We start from the raw sequence: 6,000 nt of genomic DNA, 5'->3' as shown, positions 1-6,000 counted from the left end.
TAAAAAACTGTTACAAAAACTGCAACGTTTTTGCAAAGTATGTGAAACAGCTCTGTGTTAGTTCCTGAGAAGTGAATGGAGCGGTGGCCTGATGTGCACTTATGCTATACTCCATTCTTGGGACCCCCCAATGATCTGACAGGATAGGTGATCATTCGACCTTAATTCTAAATTCATAGAAATATCTCTCTCTCTAGATAGTGGAGAAGGAAATTGTGGGGGCATTACGTACTATATCTGTGTCTGAGGCCATATGTGAGGGACTATTTTGTATGCAGGGCACAAGGAGTTAAGAGCTAATTGCAGTACATCCTGTGAGATGCTGGTTATTGATGAGTTACTGTATGCAAGCAGAAAGGAAAGAAAAATCCTCCAGAAAAGTGAGTAAAAGAGTTTTTAAAAGAGTTTTAAATGATGCTTTAATATATGAAAATGAGACTCCAGGAGTAATGGGTGAGTTGCCATTACACCTAGAAGCTCTGCTCTCTCTGCAAAGGCCGCGCCATCTATACTTTGATTGACAGGGCTAGGCAGTGATGAAGTTTGCACTCCCCGGCCTTGTCAAGCAAAGTGGAGAGGTTGCAGCAGTTATATTAACCTCCTAACAGTTACGTTAAAATTAGAAAAACCCTCCCAAAAATGTCACTTTATTGTAGATTTTTAATGCGTGTCTGCAGTAAATCTTGTTGGCACACAGCTCAGGGGACACTATTGCATTTTTAACCTTTAAGTGACATCATTCATTTTAGCTTTAAGGACCAATAATATTTCCCCCCTTTGTGTTCCAGCAGTCATAACTTAAAAAAATTTTTTTAAAATTTTTCCTTCAGATTTTTATTTTATTTTTATTTTGCAGGGTTAGTTGTAGGTTTTTAATAACTTATTTAATTTTTAGGGGGAAAGATAAAAAACAGCAATTTTTACATTATTTTGTAGGATTTATTTACGGCGTTCACTGTGTGGTAATTGTATTATCTGGATCACTACACTGGCACTGGATGTAAAAGGAAAAGCTGACCCACTGGCGTGGTGGAGGCTGCACCAGGCTAATTTTCCCAGGGTGGCAAGCCTAGCCAAGAAATACCCTTGCACTCCTGCCATGAGTGCCCCCTCACAAAGGGCATTCAGCACCAGTGGCAACATAGTAACATGCCACCGATCTGCACTGAAGCCCGAGACTGTGCACAAACATTTCCATATATTTTTACTATTTTCTCTTTTCTCCTGCAGCCAGTCAGCTCTGCAACTGCTCTCTCCTTCAGACTGATGGTAGAGGGGGGGCTGCTTTAGCTGCTCATATCTCTGGTTTGGTACCAGCTAGAGATATGGTTTGTATTGTTTGAAAGCTGACATCCCAAGCTTTCAGACAATACCAGAGTTATAGCAGTGACAGAAATTGGGATGCAGTGAATGCAGCTGAAATTGAAAACCTATTTCTCAGCAATGCGGGCACATATGAACATCTGCCCTACACAGGTGCCTTCAGCTGCCAGGCGCACATATAACAGGTCAGTTTCATAGGTACGAATCTGGAATGCTGCATTTACTGTATTACAGTAAAAGAACAGGCAGATAATTGTTGTTCAAGCGTTCCTTCCCGGCAATCACCTGCTCACTAGCGGAGGAGACCGCTGCTATTACATGCAGCAATCTCCTCCATAGTATGGGGAGGAGCGATCGTTAATGCCATTGCTCATCCCCATACTGACTAGTTGTTTGCCAGCAGTAGATTGCGATTAGACAGCACGATCTGCCGCCGACAAACAAGGATTTTTAAACCCGCTAAAGATTCCAGTTAGCCGACGAACGAGCGTTTCCTTGTTCTTCGGGTAATCGGCGGCAGTATTACATTGCCAGATCATCACTAACGAGCGTTACTATGAATGCATGTCAGCAATGATCTGGCTGAGAATTGGTCAGTGTAATACTAGCTTGAGGCCTCGTTCACATGGCAGTATTTGGTCAACAATTTGCATTAGTTAGAAATACACAGAACAGGTGCAAATCTTGTTACACGTTATGGGTTTGTTCACACAAAGTTCGGACTCAAAAACACCTAACTTGATCGGCATTTATTGTAGCATTTTTTTTCCCATATAGTAAGGCCTCATGCACACGACCGTATTTTTTTGCGGTCCGCAAAACGGGGTTCCGTTTTACCGTGATCCGTGACCGTGCGGAGCCAAACGGATCCGTCCTGAATTACAATGCAAGTCAATGGGGACGGATCCGTTTGACGTTGACACAATATGGTGCCATTTCAAACGGATCCGTCCCCATTGACTTTCAATGTAAAGTCAGGAGTCCCTTTTATACCATCAGATCAGAGTTTTCTCCAATCCGATGGTATATTTTAACTTGAAGCGTCCCCATCACCATGGGAACGCCTCTATGTTAGAATATACTGTCGGATATGAGTTAGATCGTGAAACCTCATTTCCGACAGTATATTCTAACACAGAGGCGTTCCCATGGTGATGGGGACGCTTCTAGTTAGAATATACTACAAACTGTGTACATGACTGCCCCCTGCTGCCTAGCAGCATCCGATCTCTTACAGGGGGCCGTGATCAGCACAATTAACCCCTCAGGTGCCGCACCTGAAGGGGTTAATTGTACTATCATATCCCCCTGTAAGAGATCAGGGCTGCCAGGCAGCAGGGGGCAGACCCTCCCCCCCCTCCCCAGTTTGAATATCATTGGTGGCCAGTGCGGCCCCCCCCCCCCCTTCCTCCCTCTATTGTAATAATTCGTTGGTGGCACAGTGTGCCCCCCCCTTCCTCCCTCTATTGTAATAATTCGTTGGTGGCACAGTGTGCGCCCCCCCCTTCCTCCCTCTATTGTAATAATTCGTTGGTGGCACAGTGTGCGCCCCCCCCTTCCTCCCTCTATTGTAATAAATCGTTGGTGGCACAGTGTGCCCCCCCCTTCCTCCCTCTATTGTAATAATTCGTTGGTGGCACAGTGTGCACCCCCCCCCCTTCCTCCCTCTATTGTAATAAATCGTTGGTGGCACAGTGTGCCCCCCCCTTCCTCCCTCTATTGTAATAATTCGTTGGTGGCACAGTGTGCGCCCCCCCCCCCTTCCTCCCTCTATTGTAATAAATCGTTGGTGGCACAGTGTGCGCCCCCCATTGGCCCCCCCCTCCCTCTATAGCATTAACAACATTGGTGGCCAGTGTGCGGCCTCCCATCTCCCCCCCCCCCCCGATCATTGGTGGCAGCGGGTTACTAGCAATAGTACAATAGTAAAAGATTCATACTTACCTGGGAGCTGCGATGTTCGTGTCCGGGCGGGAGCTCCTCCTACTAGTAAGTGACAGTTCATTTAGCAATGCGCCGCACAGACCTGTCACTTACCAGTAGGTGGAGCTCCCGGCCGGACACGAACATCGCAGCAGCAGCCAGCAGCAGGTAAGTATGAATCTTCTACTATTGTACTATTGCTAAGTAACCATGGCAACCAGGACTGTAGTAGCGTCCCGGTTGCCATGGTTACCGATCGGAGCCCCAGCGATTAAACTGGGACTCCGATCGGAACTCCGCTGCCACCAATGATGGGGGGGGAGATGGGAGGCCGCACACTGGCCACCAATGTTGTTAATGCTATAGAGGGAGGGGGGGCCGATGGGGGGCGCACACTGTGCCACCAACTAATTATTACAATAGAGGGAGGGAGGGGGGGGGGCGCACACTGTGCCACCAACGAATTATTACAATAGAGGGAGGGGGGGGGCCGCACTGGCCACCAATGATATTCAAACTGGGGAGGGGGGGAGGGTCTGCCCCCTGCTGCCTGGCAGCCCTGATCTCTTACAGGGGGCCGTGATCAGCACAATTAACCCCTTCAGGTGCCGCACCTGAAGGGGTTAATTGTGCTGATCACGGCCCCATGTAAGAGATCGGATGCTGCCAGGCAGCAGGGGGCAGTCTTGTACACAGTTTGTAGTGTATTCTAACTAGAAGCGTCCCCATCACCATGGGAACGCTTCTGTGTTAGAATATACTGTCGGTTCTGAGTTTTCACGAAGTGAAAACTCAGCTTTGAAAAAGCTTTTATGCAGACGGATCTTCGGATCCGTCTGTATAAAAACTAACCTACGGCCACGGATCACGGACACGGATGCCAATCTTGTGTGCATCCGTGTTCTTTCACGGACCCATTGACTTGAATGGGTCCGTGAAAAAAATAGGACAGGTCATATTTTTTTCACGGCCAGGAAACACGGCTCACGGATGCGGCTGCCAAACGGTGCATTTTCCGTTTTTTCCACGGACCCATTGAAAGTCAATGGGTAAGCGAAAAAAAACGGAAAACGGCACAACGGCCACGGATGCACACAACGGTCGTGTGCATGAGGCCTAAGGGTAATTTTTTTAGGGACTTGGGACTATTTTAGTCGTCATTTTTTTGACCAGCCATGCAATAATATTTAGTTGCGCAGCCATTCTACACAGTATTTGGCAGTTCGGCGGGATCAGGGTGGAGCAGGGGCGTGTCAGGACCCATGTCGGCCTGCAAACAGGAGTAAATGTTGACGAAAAACTACTCCAACCAGGGGCTGGATTCGTTTTTTAACGCTAAATGCACAGACTGACGTAGACTATCCTTTATGACAAGGGGCTAAGACTGGCGTAAAAAGCTAGTCTAAGTTAATGAGCCCCAGTCTTTTTTAACACCTCCCAAAGCTGCAGCAGGAGCCTGTGCATAGCGCTAAACAGAAAGCAGATCCGCACCACACAAAATAGAAACCCACGGCAGAAACCACAGTTTAGCTTGGGGGGACGCATGGTGACACGGTCACTTTGGTGGTTTTATTGTTTTGGTCTGTGCTGTGGTATGTGGTGTTCTCCACCCCCTCCCTTGTTATTCGCTACAGGGCTTACCTGGAGTGAAAATCAGGTTACAGCTGGTCCAGGTTCTGTTTCTGCCCGGTGACAAGTTCTCTTGGGTCAGCTGTCCAGCAGTGGGAAGATGATCTTCAGCTGATTGGAGGAAGCCTTCTGCGGCGCGAAACCTGTGGGTTTAAAAGAGAGGACATGGCCATTAGATAATGCAGTTTGAAGAAGACCTCTATGCTGCGGATTTCAAATACTGATGGAAATCAAACAGCCATATGAAAAGCCCTATTCATTAATATTAGCAGCGGATTCCAGTACACAAAATACACGCCATATATACGGACTACAAATGCGCTCATGTGAAAGAGGTCTTAGGCAGTTTTCTAGTCAGTATCTTGCAGTAATATTTGAAATCTTAAAACCAGCACTGGACCCTAAACAGAGAAAAAAAAAAAAGATAGTGGGAAAATGTGCTCCTCTGGGGTTTTATGACCTTCTCCTGGTTTGGGCTTATTTACGGCTCTGTTCACAGTTTGTCATATAACAGGAAGACTAGCACAACATGCAGCTGTATTCTTCCTGTCTTCAATCAGCTGCACAATCACACCAATAGAAGTTCATAAAGTTTGTAGGGTGCGGCTGGTATCCATTATATAATGGATCCTGCAATCTGTCATTTTTGTTTTTCCAATCCTATGATGGAACAGAAAATAAAAAACTTGATAGAAGTGTTAACAGAGCCTAAGGCTACATTCACACGACCGTATGTGTTTTGCAGTCCGCAAACAATACGGATGACATCCTTTTTTTTTGCGGATCCATTGCAACAATGCCTATTCTTGTCCGCATTTTTTTTCATTTCAATGGGTCCTCCAATCCGCAAAAATAAAAACGGACCGGACACGGAAACAAAATACGTTCGTGTGAATGTAACCTTATGCCTCATTCACACGTCATTGTTTTGATCTGTGATTCTGAGCCAAAACCAGGACTGGAGCCTCCACAGACATAAGGGAAAGATCTGATCCTGTTCTGTGTTTAGAAACGCACCTTGTTATCACCGTGATTTTGTAGCAAAAAGATCACAGAGAGGCACAAAGCATTATCAATCATGTTAGTGCTCCATGTCTCTGCTGTCCGAAATGGAGCTGGGCTCTC

Source organism: Bufo bufo, chromosome 3 (genome assembly GCF_905171765.1).
Source record: "Bufo bufo chromosome 3, aBufBuf1.1, whole genome shotgun sequence".
NCBI lineage: Eukaryota > Metazoa > Chordata > Amphibia > Anura > Bufonidae > Bufo > Bufo bufo.
This window is presented reverse-complemented; position numbering follows the sequence as displayed.